Source organism: Eumetopias jubatus, unplaced genomic scaffold (genome assembly GCF_037043125.1).
Source record: "Eumetopias jubatus isolate StellerSeaLion01/CBP00866 unplaced genomic scaffold, mEumJub1_p1.0 scaffold_1, whole genome shotgun sequence".
Taxonomy (NCBI): domain Eukaryota; kingdom Metazoa; phylum Chordata; class Mammalia; order Carnivora; family Otariidae; genus Eumetopias; species Eumetopias jubatus.
The window spans coordinates 169,646,346-169,665,081 of NW_028274807.1; the positions used below are offsets into that span (position 1 = coordinate 169,646,346).

The 18,736-nt window shown below is 37.6% G+C and overlaps 1 protein-coding gene across 1 annotated transcript in view; it reads right to left on the reverse strand.

Annotated features, from left to right (window-relative positions):
• GRM7 (glutamate metabotropic receptor 7) overlaps positions 1 to 18,736 on the reverse strand; it is an 854,903-nt gene that overhangs the window by 743,075 nt on the left and 93,092 nt on the right. The gene's annotated exons all lie outside the window — the stretch shown is intronic.

An 18,736-nucleotide genomic window follows, 5' to 3' on the forward strand; every position in this document is an offset into this window, starting at 1 on the left:
GGAGCCCAATGTGGGACTCAATCCCGGGACTCCAGGATCATGACCTGAGCCGAAGGCAGTCGCTCAACCAACTGAGCCACCCAGGCACCCTTCCTCTTTTATTCTGGAAACTCTATTTCTGTCCCTGCATCCAAAGATAATATTAGCTTTTTTAATGGCTATGTTACACTGATAAATTCATATTCAGTGAGTGGTCAATTAAGACCACTGCATCCGTCTAACCTGCAACACTCCTCAGGTCCTATGAACTAGCAACTTTTTGAACCCCAAATTTGGAACTTTCCTTCACCTTTTGGTTCTAGATTCAGATGTCTCATGTATTTATCATCATGGCCATTCATTATTGTATGCTCCAGAGTGAGAATTTGGGAAAAAAAGAAGATGGGTTGTAAGAGTTGGAAGCTAAGTCTGAGATGAGAGTAGGTTTTCCACTCATATATGGTAGCTGTGAACATAGTATTTAAAAATATAGGATAAGAAATAGAATACAGATCTCCCTCCTAACCAGCTATGTCACTACAGGCAATCCACCTATCCTAATGGATCTGAGTTTTCTCATTTATAAGTTGAGAGCAGCCTTTTAAATATTCCAGACATCATGGATTTATTAATCTATGTCCATCTATAAAATGCTAATAGTATTAGCCAATGTATTAAAGTATTTGAAGTCAATGAAAGCATAAAAGCATATTATTTCTTTTGTACCAAAAAATAACCTTTGAAATTGCTATTTGAACATAGAAGCACCTTCAAGTTGTATCTCTCAATGTGTAATTCACAGACCACTACTTCCAGAAGCTTTTCATAATAAGACTATCTTGTCAATTTGCTTTGAGAACTGTGGTACCTTCTTGCTCATCCCTGCTCAGTTAGAAAGCCTCAAGGCACATTTGCATCCTAAAGGATTTGCAAAATCCCATCCTAAAGAAAACTGATTTTGTTAACTTATCATTAAAAAAAGATACGGAAGCAGGAGTTTTTCCCGGAATAATACTATTAACATTTCAAGAATCAACCTGAGCTTTTAGAAAACATTGTCTTAGGAAGACTTACTTACATGACCCAAGAAAAATCCTACCTTTGGTGTGTATGGAATAAAGAAATTGCCAACTTTCATGATGGTTTGCAATTAAAAGAAAGTATAAATGGTTTGGAACTTTTGGTCCAATGAAAAATTTGGCACAATGGAAGTAAATGCTTTTTGGAAGATTTGCAAATAAAAATTAAATTTTAATCTCTATGCTATCTTGTGAAATGGGGAAAAATGATATGAAATATCATGGAGTTCTGGTACAGGGAAAAAAAAGTAAAAGTAAGTATATTTCACAGTGTACACCTGAGCTAGAGCTGCGAGTGTTGACTTTCTAAGCCTTTAGAGTTAATAATTACGAGAATAACATTGACTTGTCATTATGAGACTCAGCCAATAGGAAAATAGAATGTTTTAAAAAAGATTATTCCCTCAGTGACTGAACAGCATTCTCGGAGAATACTGGGTCCATCTTGTGCCTGCTGGAACTTCTGATGGCCACCCAAGAGGTCCAGGTGTTAATTCCTGAAAGAGTGTTCCATGATGACCAGCAAAAGCTGGACTTGACTCAGCTTCCCTAAATGCCAGACTAATTCCCAGGGATAATTCATGCAGGGAGAGAGCCTTGCTCTGTGGGCCTGAGTTTATCCTTTAATGGTATGTTGTTCTTCTGGGATGAGTGGAAGTCAAAGAGATGAGTCTGCCTCCATCACTACCAACCTGGCCCAGACCCCTGACAGGTCTTTCCTGGACCATGTCCATAGCCACTTTCTGGTCTCCCTGTTTCCAGAAATCTTCCAGTATTGGGCCCCAATACTTGATTCTTCATAGATCAGCCACTGTGATTTTTTAAATATGGGAGTTTGATCATTCCCCTTTCCTGTCAAAATCTCTCTACTGGCTTCCCATTGCACTTAGAAAACAGTGGTCTATAGGCAACTAGCACAATCTGGCCTGGAAAAGCTCTTGAACTTCACCTCAATATAGTTCTGTTCCCTTTCATTTCTGTCTCTTTAAGACATCACACTCACTCCTGACTCAGAACCTTTGCACTGTCCTGTTCCAGGCAAGTCTGTTTCCTCTCATCACTTAAGCCTCAACACAAATGGCTCTTTCTTAGAGTTTTCCCTGACCACCTTATTTAAAGTAGTGCCAGCCACTTAGCCATAAATTTATCACATTTCTTTCTTTCTTTTTTTTTTTTGTAGCACTAACAAATTCTTTATTTACCTGTCTTTATTTACTCCTTGTTTGTTGCTTATCTCCTCTCCACTACTAGAATGTTAGTACCCTAAATGCAGGGAAATTATTTGCATTTTTTGTCATTTTGCTCTTGGAACGCTTATCTGTCCCTGCTACAAAGTAAGTGTTCAAGAAACATTTGACATAAACTAGAAAAGGAAAGGCTTATGAGAGGAGGGCAGCAAACAGAATTGTTGTTGAATGGGTTAAGAATTATCTGCGGGTGCCTGGGTGGCTCAGTTGGTTAAGCGACTGCGTTCGGCTCAGGTCATGATCCTGTAGTCCCAGGATTGAGTCCCACATCGGGCTCCCTGCTCAGCGGGGGGTTTGCTTCTCCATCTTACCCTCTGACCCTCTTCCCTCTCGTGCTCTCTGTCTCTCATTCTCTCTCTCAAATAAATAAATAAAATCTTTAAAAAATAGAGTTATCTGAGTAACAGAGGCTGGGATCAAATTTTGGAAAAATACATCATTCGTTTATTCATTCATTCACTTATGTAGCATATGTTAAATGCTTATATTAAATGCTGCTGAATGCTAAGATGGAAACATGCAAAGAATGGCCATGGAACTCCAAAGAGAAGCCACTACTCTCATGCATGGGTGAAGCCAGGGAAGGTTTCCTGGAAAAACAGCATTCTCATTAATTAAGCAGAAGTTAGCCAAGTGAAAAATGGCAAGAGTCTATTCCAGGCAGAGGGCGCAGAGGGGAAGAGGCAAATATAGCTTAAAAAAATCATCATGATTAGTTCCAAGATCATGAAATAACAAGTTAGGGTATGAGGCAGAAGTCAAGTATGAACCTCAAGAGAGTGAACATAATAAGTTAGGAAAACAAGGAACAAATTTCAGGAACTAAATTACTGCTTGTAGTGGAATTACTGGGCGTTTGGAAAGCTCCCAAATAGGTGAATTTGTGTCTTGATAACATTATTGGTGGGGCGCCTGGGCATCTCTGTTGGTTAAGCATCTGCCTTCGGCTTATTTCATGATCTCAGGGTTCTGGGATTGAGCCTTGCATTGGGCTCCCTGCCCAGTGGGGAATCTGCTTCTCCCTCTCCCTCTCCCTCTGTGTTCTCTCTCTCTCTCAAAAACTAAATAAACATCTGGGCGCCTGGGTGGCTCAGTTGGTTAAGTGACTGCCTTCGGCTCAGGTCATGATCCTGGAGTCCCGGGATCGAGTCCCACATTGGGCTCCCTGCTCGGCGGGGAGTCTGCTTCTCCCTCTGACCCTCTTCCCTCTCATGCTCTCTATCTCTCATTCTCTCTCTCTCAAATAAATAAATAAATAAATAAATAAATAAATAAATAAAATCTTTAAAAATAAATAAATAATCTTAAAAAAAAAACCATTATTTGGCAGTGTCTTCATACACATTATCTTAGAAAAAATATTAAGGTACTATATATGTTTTTATAATTTACTCCATTTGTCATCAAGCTCATTTTGAGAATTAATAATACACCCTTGCTACATAGAGGCCAAACTGCTTCTGCCATTATCTGCATCCCTTTCTTACCGCCTAAGCACCAGCAGCTAAGAAATAGTGGAAAGATAAATGGAGTTCAGTTGGAAAATAGAGATTCACATCCAAGGTCTTTCTCATATTGGCCATGTGACATTGGGCAAGTCATTTAAGCACTGCAAGCCTCAATTTCTTCATCTGTAACATGGGATTCGTAAGTTATACCTACAAGTGTGTTGCACAGGTTAAACAACATGATGCTTGTGAAAATGGTTTGGAAACAATACATTGAAAATGTGATAAATGATAGAAACACAGTGAGGTGTGAGCTTTGTCCACACCAGTTGCTGTAGCCTTTTTAATCTGTCTGAAGCTGAAGAAAAAGTCGAGGCACCGAAATTGATTGCTTCTTCACTTGAAGCATATATACAAACTTTTGTTTTGGCACATAAATGCCCATCATAATGAAATGCATTAAGTCAGCAACCTACTTTCTAGCTCCCAATGGGAAATGGCTTTGTTATACTCCAGGAACACTTTCTCAACAGTCTATGACCTTAATTTTCTTGCACTTCATTTTCTGGTAAACACTGACCTCATAACCATCACTGGGATATGTCAGTGTACCAGAAGGGTGGTCTGACAATTTCCTTCCATAAAGGCTAAAGATAGCATTCAGGGTGACTGCAATATCCATAAGAACAGTTGGTCCACCAGAAGACAGATGTAGATATGAGTTATGTTAAGACAAATTCTTCTACAATGTTCACAGAAGAAAAAATAAATTGTTGTAGCATAGATATGGAACTTTTTACTGTGATTATTATAAAATATCTGGCAATTGATCATTAATGAAAAAAGAGATTACGGAGTCCAGTAAACATTGATGGAATGAAATTATGTAATCCTTACTAAGGACTGCTGTTGTAATGCATCAGCCTTCAAAAGAGTTGGGGGATACATCGTAGCACGATTATCAAAGCAAGACACTTTAACTTCACTGATAAGAGTATTATTCCTTCTCCTAACCTCTTCTGTGCTCTGCTTTTTGTCATGAGATAGGTACTAATTGGTGGATAATAAGGATGATAATAATAATATAGTTATATTCATTTTGCTTTTGATGTTAACAGTTCTCTTTCTTAACTATGAGGCCCCACTGTCTCCAAGATGATGTTCCAAGGAACTTATATATATTTTAGCAGTGGTTAACTGGGGATAATGTTTTAATTCAAATAATGTCTAAAATATGGCAGATTTGTGGGAGAAATACTTTTCAGCAGTTAAGCTTTGATTTGTCTTTCAAGTTATTCCATGGAAACGAGTGCCCGTCAGTGTTCTATGCCTGCCATAAGCAAGGGTTATTTTGATTGTTTTATGGGTTAAATAGGATGGTCTTTCCAGTGAAATCTATCAGTTTTTTGGCACTCAGAAAACTGAAAGAGAAGAGAAGAGAGGAGAGGAGAGGAGGAAGAAGGAAGTAGGAAAAGGTCATTTGAGGGTAAGATTGTAGGAAAAAGTTTAATGCACTTAAGTCTATAAATAGGAATTTTGTAAAAGTTGGGTTCTTCCACAATGTTTAATTTGCAGATGAATTGCATTGTATAATGTCAAGCCAGAAAACAGAAATATCCCAGAATAATTTATAAGTTTATAATGCTCTGGTCAAACAAAACCTTTATATCTTGTTTTTATTCTTCTCTTTTATTTTATTTTAGGGGGGGCAAAGGAAGAGAGGGAGAGAGAGAATCTTAAGCAGGCTCCACACCCAGCACAGAGCCTAACGTGGAGCTCAATCTCACAACCCTGAGATCATGACGTGAGCTGAAATCAGAGTCAGATACTTAGCCTACTGAGCCACCCAGGTGCCCTTGAACCCTTATGTCTTTTTAATAAAACTTGAGTTCATTTTATGTATGAAAGTTATGATAAAAAATAAAGAGACCCTTACTAAACATCCAATTCACACAATATCACTAATGTATCCTTTTATTACTCTTGAAAAAAATCAATTTCCTGAAATCTTTGAGTAAGCCTTCCTTCTACTCAATCCCTAAAGACTCCTAACCACAGAAACCTGAGAAATTTTCTTTTGTAGATTTATGACAGTTCCTTCTCTCCTCCAGGCTGGAAATATCAGACCTAATTTTTTCTTGAAAATGAATGAAACTGGGTGCCTGGGTGGCTCAGTCAGTTAAGCATCTGCCTACAGTTCAGGTCATGGTCCTGGGGTCCTGGAATAAAGCCTGGAGTTGGGCTCCCTGCTCATCAAGGAGCTTGCTTCTCCCTCTCCCTGCCCCCCCCCCCCCCCGGCTCATGCTCTCTCTTGCTATTTCTCTCCCTCAAATAAGTAAATAAAATCTTTTAAAAAAATGAATGAAACTATTTACCTATTTTCTTGAAAGGAAGCTATTTACCATTCATTATCATCGATTTGTTGATTCCTCTCTGCAGTAATTGTCAAATTTTCCCCCAAATATTCTTGAATAGTCAGAGATATGTGTGACTTTTTAGTGATTTGTGATAGTGCATAAATTCTCCAGCATATCTTGTTTTTGCAATCTTTCATCTTTGCATTGAGCACAAAGACAAAAAAACAATATAAATAGAATTTCTAGAGGAAAAGTGGAGATTTGTTAGAGATAATTTGTGAGTATCTTCACCCACTACATTTTTCCCCACAAAAGCCTTAGGTGAATAATTCCATTCCTGGTTATTTACTCTAGAAAAATGAAAATATACATTCATACAAAATCCTGCACATGAGTGTTCCTAATACTTTTATTTGTAATATTCCCTAACCTAAAACAACCCAAATGCCCTTTACTGGGTGAATGAATAAATAAACTGTGGTAAATCCTTATAATGGAATACTACTCAGCAATAATAAAGAATGAGCTATGAATACACAGGACAATTTGGATGAATCTCAAAGGCATGTTAAGTGAACAATGCTGAGTTTCCTACTGTATTGTTCCATATGTATAACATGTAAACGGGAAAGACTACACTGATGGTGGTTAGATCAGTAGTTGCCAGAGGTTAGCAGCTGGGAGAGAATCTAATTATAAAGGAATAAATAACACAAGGGACTTTTTGGAGGGCAGGGGAGGAGTGGGTAATGGAACTGTTCTGTATTCTGATTGTGGTGGTATTTCCACAGATCTATACATGTGCTAAAATTAATAGAACTGTATACTAAAGGTAGCTATGTGATAATTTAAACAGTAAAATTAGAGAAAGATGTCCTAGGTATTTTATAGTTTGTTTTTATATTATACATTCTATTTTCTTCCCACCGAGTTCCTTGTAGCATCCTCTGACAAACCAAAATGTGATTTTAGTGGAAAGCAAGGCAGTCCTCCCCTGTAAGCTAGAAAACCCAGAATCAGGGGCTATCAATCTGAGGGTGATCAAGTGGCTAGAAAGTCACCTGTGAGGGAGATGAACCCCACCCCATTAAGGGGATGGTAGGACACTAAGTAATTATCCTGCAATGCAATTTTTACATTCAAGAGGGACAAGCCTTAGCCAACACTAGCCTCTGGATAGAGACGATTATTTATAAAAAAGAACCAAGGACACTTCTGGAACCTCATTCAACTAATTTTGAACAGGGATGGAGAGCTTCCATTGCCTTCTTCCAAGTGCCTTGTTCACCTTCAACTACTGGAGAAAAACACCCACAGCAAAGAAAGCCCAGAAGTTGTGGTGAATTACATAATATGCCTAAATTTAGACAGTACATGTAACTATATTAGAGTTCTCAAAGCCAAGATATTTTTCCCTTAAAAGAACATATCTGAATTATAAATGAATCAAACATTTATAATTTAAATATCAAAAATATGCAATCCAGAAGTCAGTTAGGTCCCAACACTCTTCAGAGTCTTGATGAAACTTCAAATTCCATTCCAGACCCTGCACAAATTTCTATAAATTCTTGCCAGGACTCCCTGGTTTCACCTCTGTGTCCATTCTCTCTTACTTAGTTCTCTCCAAGGCAGGCTAAAGATGAAATTTAACTTGAGTCTTTATATCAGGGAAAAAGAATCCCCTCCTAATCTAGCATTTTGTACTTCAATAATTTCACCAGTTTACATTGGCTGGATCATGGACAGGGGTCATCCCCCCCAATTTGTAGCCTTCCCCAGTTCTTCCAGCTTTACACTTTTCCCTCCATGTACTCTCGGTCCTTCTTTGGGGTAATAGGCAATTCTTCCTTTTTCTCCAGCAGGGAAACTCACCCAGGCCCTCCTGAGTAAGTTTTCCTAACTTGTCCCTCTAATAGGAATTTAGATATGAGTGGCCAAGAGAATTCTAAACATGTATTTACATGTATATTGGATGTGAGCTTGCTTAACATTGAAAGTGGTCACATGTGTATGTGATAGATAGGTGGGTACAGATATGTAGATATGTATCATTTAATACATATCCTCATAATCAAACAATGGAGAGGGCATGGAACTTCTGTATTTTTTCCCATACCTTTCTCTATGCACCAATTCCATCTGGCTATTCCTGCTTTTATTCATTATTTTATTCATTATTATTCATTATTCATTATTCTCATATGAACAATTTATTTCTTTTACAAGTTATTTAGTTGGATCTCATGGAGATAGAGCTACACATTCAAGCTTCCAGAGTATGAAACAGTGAGGGAGAATTGCCATTCAATTTTTTTCTTTCATTATAAGGCTTTGTTGCTAAGATGAAAAAGTGACTAGTACCATAAACAGGTAAAGATACAAGATTGATGCTTGTGGAACACAACTAGAAAGGATGTAAAGGTTATTTAGGTTATTTAGCCTAGAAGTTCCTAACCTGCTCTAAGGAAAATGATTTGTGATGGGCATCAAACAGTTCATGAATGCCACTTTCTCCCCAAAATTGTATACAAAGTTTTATGTATGTGCATTTTTCTGGAGAAAAGATGAATAGTTTTTTCTATCAGATTAGATATGGGTCTATGATGCATATAATTGAATTAACCATTAATAGTATGACATGAAGGTTTTATTTGCTTTTCCTTTCCAAGGTTTCTTCTTCATTAGAACTTAAATAAACAAACAAGGAAGCAAACATATTATGAAATTGAGGTTAGCAAAATATATTCCTTTTTAACATTTGGTCCTACAGAGCATTAATCACAAAATACCAGAAGCAGGTTGGTAAACAAAAGAAGCCTTGTTGAGATTCAGAGTTGTTCAACAAGAATGATGAATTGTATGTGTTATTCCCATGTCTTTATGAAGTGGAGCATGTTACCTCTCAGAGAGCCACATGCACATCAATATATATAACTGGCCAGACTGATAATCACACATGACCTAGTAAAGAGGTTTTGGCACAAATCCCAATGTTGCAGGCACTGGGGGATGGGGTGGAGGGGGGTGGTTCCCCATAACAACAATTATCAGGACACCAACTGTTTGTCCTGAAGTTCAACTCAGTCTGACACCATCTATCTAGAGATAACCAGTTTCTACAGGTTGAGGGCTCAGTCCCACAAGATTGCCCCCTTTCCCCACTTCAGACACCAGTTGCAAGTCCAAATTATTACCGGTACTTCTGACCAACTGGCTATAAATCAGAGGTTTCTAGGAATCCCTACTTAGGTTCAATTAGTTTGCTAGAGAGGCTCACAGGACTCAGAGAAACATTATACTTACTAGATTACTGCTTTATTAGAATAAAACCAGGAATAGCCAGATGGAATTGGTGCATAGAGAAAGGTATGGGAAAAAATACAGAAGTTCCATGCCCTCTCCAGGTGTACCATTCTCCTCAACCCCCATGTGTTCACCAGCCCTAAAGCTCTCTGAACACTGTCCATTGGAGTTTTATGGAGGTTTCATTAAAGAGGCATGATTGATTAAGTCATTGACCATTGGGGACTGATTCCACTTCCAGCCCCTGTCTGCTCCCTGGAGGGAGGGGTGGGAACTGAAAGTTCTAATTCTTTAATGACTTGGTTGATTCACCTGGCAACCAGTCCCCATCCTTAGTTTACCTATGAATCTTCCAAAAGTCACTCATTAACATATCAAAACACACCTTCGTGGTCTTTTCACAGGAAATTCCAAAGGTTTTAGAAAATCTATGCCAGCAAGATAAAAAGCTTCTGCACAGCAAAGGACACCATCAACAGAACTAAGAGGCAACCCACAGAATGGGAGAAGATATTTGCAAATGACGTTACAGATAAAGGGCTTGTATCCAAGATCTACAAAGAGCTTATCAAACTCAACACCCAAAAAACAAATAATCCAGTCAAGAAATGGGCAGAAGACATAAACAGACACTTCTCCAAAGAAGAAACACAAATGGCTAACAGATGCATGGAAAAATGTTCAACATCACTAGCCATCAGGGAAATACAAATCAAAATCACAATGAGATACCACTTTACACCAGTTAGAATGGCAAAAAATTAACAAACAGGAAACAACAAATGTTGGCGAGGATGTGGAGAAAGGGGAACCCTCTTGCACTGTTGGTGGTAATGCAAGCTGGTACAGCCACTCTAGAAAACCTTATGGAGTTTCCTCAAGATGTTAAAAAAGGAGCTACCCTATGACACAGCAATTGCACTACTAGGTATTTACCCCATAGATACAGAAGTAGTGAAAAGAAGGGGCACCTGCTCCCCAATGTTCATAGCAGCAATGTCCACAACAGCCAAACTGTGGAAGGAGCTGAGATGCCCTTCAACAGAGGAATGGATAAAGAAGATGTGGTCCATGTATACAATGGAATATTACTCAGCCATCAGAAAGGATGAATACCCAACTTTTACATCAACATGGATGGGACTGGAGGAGATTATGCTAAGTGAAATAAGTCAAGCAGAGAAAGTCGATTATCATATGGTTTCACTTATTTGTGGAACATAAGGAATAGTATGGAGGACATTAGGAGAAGGAAGGGAAAAATGAAGGGGGGGAATCAGAGGGGGAGATGAACCATGAGAGACTATGGACTCTGAGAAACAAACTGAGGGTTCTAGAGGGGAGGGGGGTGGGGGGATGTGATAAGCACATGATGGGTATTAAGGAGGGCACGTATTGTGATGAGCACTGAGTGTTATACCCAACTAACAAATCGTTGAACACTACAAAAAATAAAAATTAAAAATTAAAAAAAAAAAGAAAATCTGTTCCAGGAACTGGGTCAAAGACCAAATATATATTTCTTATTATAAATCACAATATCCATCTAGTATGTAACTTTCTAGTCTAATTTTTGTGCATGTATATTTTTAACAAAAGTGAGATGATGCAGTAATTAATACTTTTCAATCTGCTCTTTCAATAGCTCAAAAATTTAGATCTCTGTAATTTTTAAAAACTGATTGATTATTCTGTAATCTAGACAGGCAATTATTTAGTTAATCTCCATATCAGGATGTTAAGTTGTTTAGACTTTTTAGCTATTAGTAAATATCACTGAGATGAACATCCTTGTAGATAAATCTGCATGCATCACCATGCTTACCATTAGTCCTCTTTAGGCAAGCAATATTTGCCACCCCAAAATGTGTCTCTTTGGCATGTGGATTATTTTAGGCTGATTATATTTAAGAAACAGAGGTTCAGGAAGAAAATCTGACCTTCCCCAACTGCCTGGAAGAATTTATCTAGATAGATAACTTGATCCAAATAAAGAGATAACTCTTTACCTCAGGGCCATGACTTTAAACCCCATATTGGGCATGGAACCTACTTTAAATATATAAATAAATAAATTAATTAATTAAAAAAATTAAGTCAAATGATGGGTCTTTTTGGTTGACTTTACTGAGAAATATTTTAATACAAATACTTGCTATTCAATTTGTCACTTTCAAGAATGCAATGGCTATATTGAAATAATCTGTATTATCTCCTCATTTACTACTTGACAGACAGGCTACTCTGAAACATGTATACACTCTCCCAGAAGCTTCTTCCTTTAAGAACTTGGGCAGAGTGAAAAGGGATTTGTGAACTCTTCTTTCTAGGTCCTCCTTTATTTTAAGCCACTATCAAGAATGAATATTTATTCTGGAGGTGTTTGGATGTCTGCCTTCCAACTTGGAAGAACAATGCTTAACAAATGTATAACAGACACATGGACTCTGGGTTAATAGATTTCTACTTGTTAACAGAGTCTTTCCTATTATTTTTAATAAAGAAAACTGTTCTAAGAGGTCTTTTCATTTCTTGCCATGCTACTATGTTCTCCTCTAATGGAAATAATGTAGATAAGTTATCCTCACTCCCAATCACCTTCATCAGGGGAAACAGGAGATACAACATCCTCATTTTGCAGTTTTACCAAACCCAGCATTCATCTGACTAAATAAAGTCTCTGCTTGTAGAAAATGATTCTGGAAAACAACGGAGTTCAGTGCCCAATAGCAATTTAATTATTGGATCTAATAGGAGAGAAAACAATAATTCTCATTGCCCTTGCTATGTTTGTTTCTGACTGGTGTGGCCATTAAAAAAAAATTATCAAAAACTCAGTAATTTAAGACAATAGAAAATTATTCACTCATAGTTATGAATGCCAGAAGTCCAAAATCAAGATGTTGGCATAACTGTACTCTCTCCAAAGCCTCTAAGGGAGAATCCTTCCTTGAGTCTCTTTGATAGCTCCAGAAGTTCCTTGGCTTGTGGCTGCATCACTGTATCTCTCTCTCTCCATCTTTACTTGGATTCGCCTCTTCTCTGTATGTCTCTTCTGTTGTCTGTGTTGAATCTGTCTCTGCATTTCTCTTAGAATATGCCTCTTTTTCATTATTGGATTCAGGGCCCACCCAGATAATCTAGGATAATTTCATTTTGAGATCATTAATTATGTCTGTAAAGATCTTTTTTTCCAAACAAGCTTGCATTCACAGGTTCTGAGGGTTAGGACGTGGACATATTGTCGGGGGAGACACCATTCAACCTACTATTCCTGCTCACCTGGTGCTTTTCAAATAAAACTAATAAATTTATAAACATAGACTGAAAGCAGAACTTTACTTTCCCAGTTCATTTTTCAAGAAAAGTATTTTATCTTCCTGGAATCACTCAACTATTGACCAAAATATATCAGCTAGGACTACATTAAAAGGCACTTTTCTAAGAATTTCTAAGTCCTTGACTCACCAAAGTTGTGTTTGAGCCCAGCATTTGGCAATACTCATATATTTCAGTGCACTTAATATCTCCTGTCAGGCTACACCTTGGCCCATTCTAGTAAAATCTACCAAAATGCTCATCTACAATTTGAGGAATAAATATTGGATTGGATTTTAATCATATTTATGGCTGATTTGTTGGTTTGCTTGCTTGTTTTTACTTTTGTTTGTGGGTTTGAGTCCCTCCATTTAATGGTGGGTTGGTATTGCTAGATCTAAATTCCAAACTTCTGTGCCCTGACATTGAGGAGAACAGATTACGGGGTTATAGAATTATAGAATACAGTAATCTATAGAATACAGTAATCTTAAAGATCTATTTCAGTCATTCATCCCATAAAAATAAAACATACACACACACACACACACACACACACACACACACACACACACACCAGTTTAGCGTCTGCCATTATAGGTATGGGAGAAGTATCTGAGCATGAGACAAAGAATAAGATACATTGCAGACTGAAAGCCCTCTTGTTTTGGCAGTTAACTTCTAGTCTCCTTTACTTGCTTAAGATGCTAACTAGCCTCCACTCTTTTCTGTAGCCTCTTGCTGAGCCATCAGTTGGTTTTACCACTCCTTCCTGGTTGGCCAGCAATGGGAGGAGGAAATGTATCACATTGCTTGGAAAGATCAATGAATAAATGGCTAGGAATCATGCTAGGTAGCAGTTGTCTATTTAGTGACTATAAATTTGTTCATAGTCACTTTATATCATAGCCTAAGCCTCTGCACAGGCCTAGATTATCTCTTGGCTGTATTCTAGGGGCTGGGTTATCTACCTTTGAAAGGGACAAAGAAGTATGAGGTAAAGGACTGATTGCAGAGTCTGATGTGATCCCATGTAGGAATTTATTCATGCTATTATTGATATCCTTTTAAATAGTACTATAACTCATCTCACCTATGTATACGGAGGTGGGGATAATAGATTTTGTTTCAGAACTCTTGTGGGAGGAAAATTGAACCCATGGGATATGAAGATGAAAATGCTGGTAAATTAATAAGCTTAAGACCACAAAGTTTTAGCAATTAGAACATAAAATGGAGAATTGACGGTGAACATGAGGGACTTCCTATGTTCTGCCCACCAAGGGGAACAAATCAGTGACTCCTGATTTGTTGTCCTCCAACTCCAGAAAAAATAAATAAAATAATAATCTATAATTACAATGACCATATAAATTGTTATCCAAACCCAGACTTTTAAGAGTGAAAGGAGATTCTTACCAACAGTTACACTTGAGCAATAGGGGCAAAGTGAGTGTTCCTAGAAAAGTGATATGTATGGCCCCTTCACTTATAGTCAGCTATTTTTGTTTTTATTTTTGTTTTCCAGCATCTGAGTCAATCGGGTACCTGATTTCCTATTTATCTATGAGAAGTTTGTGCTCTCATTAAAATATTTTAAGTGAATTATCATCTCCCTGAAGGAATTCACTTAAAACTCCTTTTCTATACAACTTCTAGCAAAATGCTGGGCATTCTTCTGTTTTTAGTTTGTTTGTTGGTTTTCAAATTTAGATGTAGAAATCTAAATTGTAGAATTACCCCATTTTAAAATCTTATAACTAATTTTTTTTAAATAAAATCAGCCTATGGTCCAGTTTTACTTTCTGACTACATATTCTTAATATGCTTGTTGTGATTGAGATTACTTTATCTCTCATGATCTTTTTAAGAGTTCACAGAATTTCAAAATTACAGACTAGGAGGCACTTGCAGGAGTGTCTTTTAAAACTATTCTTTTCATGTGGTATATATGTACAATGGAATATTACTCAGCCATCAAAAAGAATGAAATCTCACCTTTTGCAATAATGTGGATGGAACTAGAGTGTATTATGCTAAGTGAAATAAGTCAGTCAGAGAAAGACAAATACCACATGATTTCACTCATATGTGGAACTTAAGAAACAAAACAGAAGAACACTGGGGAAGGGAAGGAAAAATAAAATAAGATGAAAGCTGAAAGGGAGGCAACCCATAAGAGTCTTAACTCTAGGAAGCAAACTGAGGGTTGTTGGAGGAGAGGTGGGTGGTGGAATGGGTACTGGGGGATGGGCCTTAAGGGGGGCACTCAATGTAATGAGCACTGGGTGTTGTATGCAACTAATGAATCACTAAATTCTACCTCTGAAACTAAAAATACACTATATGTTAAACTGAATTTAAACAAAATATTAAATACATAAATAAAATGAAAGACCTGATTAAAAAAGAAAACAGATGAATGTAAGAGGAAGGGAAGGAAAAATAAAGTAAGATAAAAACAGAGAGGGAGGCAAACCATAAGAGACTCTTAACTCTAGGAAACAAACTGAGGGTTGCTGGAGGGGAGGTGGGTGGGGGGATGGGGTCACTGGGTGATGGGCATTAAGGAGGGCACGTGATGTAATGAGCACTGGGTGTTATATGCAACTAATGAATCATTAAATTCTACCCCTGAAACTAATAATACACTATATGTTAACTAAATTGAATTTATTTATTTATTTTTATTTTTTATTTTTTTTAAAGATTCTATTTAATTGACAGAGCGAGAGACACACACACAGCGTGAGCAGGAACACAAGCAGTGGGAGTGGCAGAGGGGGAAGCAGGCCTCCCGCCGAGCAGGGAGCCCGATGTGGGGCTCGATTCCAGGACCCCAGGATCATGACCTGAGCCGAAGGCAGTCGCTTAACCGACTGAGCCACCCAGGCACCCCAACTAAATTGAATTTAAATAAAAAATTTTAAAAATAAAACTAAAACTGTTCTTTTCAAACTGTGGATCATGATCCGCTAGTGGTTTATGAAATCTGTTTCACAGTCAGATTAGCCAGGCTTAAAAAACAAACACACAAAAATTAATATACATTACTAAAAATATATTAGGACAAAATAGATTAACACAGAATAGAAAATATCAGACAGTATCACATACAGGAAAATTAAACATTGCTTTTTTAAACATGTATCTACATCAGCATGTGTCTTTAACGGGTCTGATAGAAAATATCTTAAAGAGAGTTCTGGTCAAATAAATGCGAAAGCCCTGTTTTTTTTTGTCTGATGCCTACATGTTATAGTCAAAGAAACAGAGGCCAAAAGAGCTGAAGTGATTTTCCAAATCTCACAAAGATAGAAAAGGAGAGAATTGGAACTCAAGTTGAAATTCATGTGCATCTCCTTGAAAATCTCCTAATAGAAAAAGGAACTATAATCAGAACTGTTGCCTTGAGATCTTTCAGGCCAGGATTTGAGATCTTCAGGTGGATTTTATTCTGACCATTACTCTGTCTTCTCAAAGCTCAAGTACTTGTCCCCTACTCCATTTACCACTCATGAATTTTTACTCAGAAGGCAGAAGATTGCAGCTACTCATCTACATGCATTTATACCCTCAACTATGTGTTCCAGCAAATGTACTGCCTTTGCTCCTAAAGGCGACCACTCTTTGTGCATTAAATCCTGCCCCCTTGCTTGTTCAATAACTCCTCTACTAAAACTGTCTCCATTTTCTCCTGCATCATGAGTATCTTTCTCTACTGGATCAAATACATTAATACGTAAGCATGAACTGATATTCCCCAATATGTCCCCAAAGCACGAGCTTGTCTACCTCTCCCTCCACCATGACCTCTTTCCTACCTCACCTTTCCAGCAGAAGTCCTTGAATTACTTCTGTACACAATTCCCAATGCTTCTCCTCCCATTTTCTATAAGCAAACCAAATCAAAAACCAAAAAAGAGTTCAAACAGGTTTCCACCTCTGTCTTCTACTCCTCCAAAAGATACGTCATCATGGTTACAAAATAACTTCACTGTGATACATCTGATGGGCCATTCTCAGTCTCCATCTTACAGGACATGGCTGCTGCTCTTAACACAGTTGGCCTCTCCTTCTTCCCTGAAATACTTATTTCACTTGGTTTCTAGGACACCACTTTCTCTTTGTTCTTTTCCTACCTCACAGGAGGCTCCTTTTCAGTATTCTTCTACTGATTCCCCTTCACTCTACAATTGCTAAATGATGATGTCTAGGGCCCAGTCCAATTTCCATCTTTAACCCAGATTTGCTCCCTTAATAACCTCAATAATTGCTTTTTCCAGGCATTAAATACTATCTTTAAGCTGGCAGTCTCCAAACTGATATCCTCAGTTGGATCTTAAGAGAACTTTCACTCAGTTGCCTATTCAATGTCCACACAAGAATAATTACTAAAACAACTCAAAATTTGTCCCAAACTGAGCTCTGAATCTTTCCCCAAACACTGCCTTCAATGCCCCCCTATCTTCCTTGTTCATAGTTAAAACTTTATGGAGTCATCCTTGCTCCTCTTTGACTTTTCACAGGTCCCTTGCTCCCCAACAATAAGCACTGTGGACTTTATACCGAACACATGTCGAGAATTCAAGCACTTTACTTCAAAGTTAAAATCTGTGCCTTGGTCTGAGCTATCATCATCTCCCTCATGGATTATTGTAGGGCCATAAAAATGGTCTCCCTGTTCAGCACTACTCCTCATACACTCCATTCTTAACATACCAGCCCAACAGATCATGCCCAACTCTGCTCAAAAACAGCTTCCTCTCTCCTCAATCAACACCAAAGTCTTTATGACATTGATAAGTCTCCATAGCATCTGTGTCTCGGACTTCATCCCCTTTATATTCCCTTTGTTCACTCACTCCAACAACATGTGATGCCTTATTGTTCCTAGAACATTCTAGGCACAATCCCACCTCAGGGGCTTTGCACCTGCTATTCTTCCAAATGGTTCCTTTCCCAAAACTCCTGACTCACTTTTGCTTTCTTTCTATCTGTCTCTGATATCACCAGATGATTGAGGTCTGCCTTTACACCAGATGTAATATGTTACCCTCATTCCTCCTCCTATATCTTGTTTTATTTCCTTCTAAGCAGTTATTACCACCTGATATATTATATATTATTTTTTTATTGTCCACTTTTATTCCCACTGACATGTAAGCTCTTTGTGAACAGGGATTTTGTCTGATTATTTCACTGCTATAATCTCAATGCTGGACCAAAAGCAAGGAAAGGTGAAAGACTTTACCAGATATGCTTTATCATATATTTTTCCCAACACTGCAACAAGGACATTTTTTTTTTCTTCCTCATCTTCATCTTCTGCTTTCTAGCCGAAGACCCAGGGACAAGGAAAATCAGAACCCTCTCAATATGAAAAACCTCAGCACTGCAGAAGTTTGAGGAAGGGTCTGTATATTCAAAATCTAATTCAGAGAAAAGTCACAGGAGTCTTTTTATAATTGAGTGCCTTCCTGCCCTAGGAGGCCAACACATTTCAAAAGGGAAAGGCACCGCTTGTTCTGACATCAGTGAGGTGAAAAAACACTAATACAACTTACATATCTCTCAGAAGTTTGTGCCAATACTACAAATCTCTCTTTTACAAATTTAGCTGAAGATAATGGCTGATAGATACTTCAACTTTAAAACAGGGATAATAACAATAATAATGACTGCTTATTAGGTTGTGTGGGAATTAAATAATACATTGTAAAGAGCTTAGTATAATGCTCAATAAACATCACTTGCTATTATTATTATTATTTCTACACTTAAAATGCAATAAAAACTGTCCTTTAAAAATCATATTTATTTCTAAATTGTATTTTTAGTTTAGTAAAATACCTGTGATGAACCCTGTAGAAAATTACTGCTGCTTTTATTTTATTCAGTTTGACTGTTTCTCTTCATTGCTTTAAGGTGTTTCTTAACCCATAATTATCCCTTTCTCAATGAAGTAAATGAATGAATACATAAACTGAAATGTGTGGCAA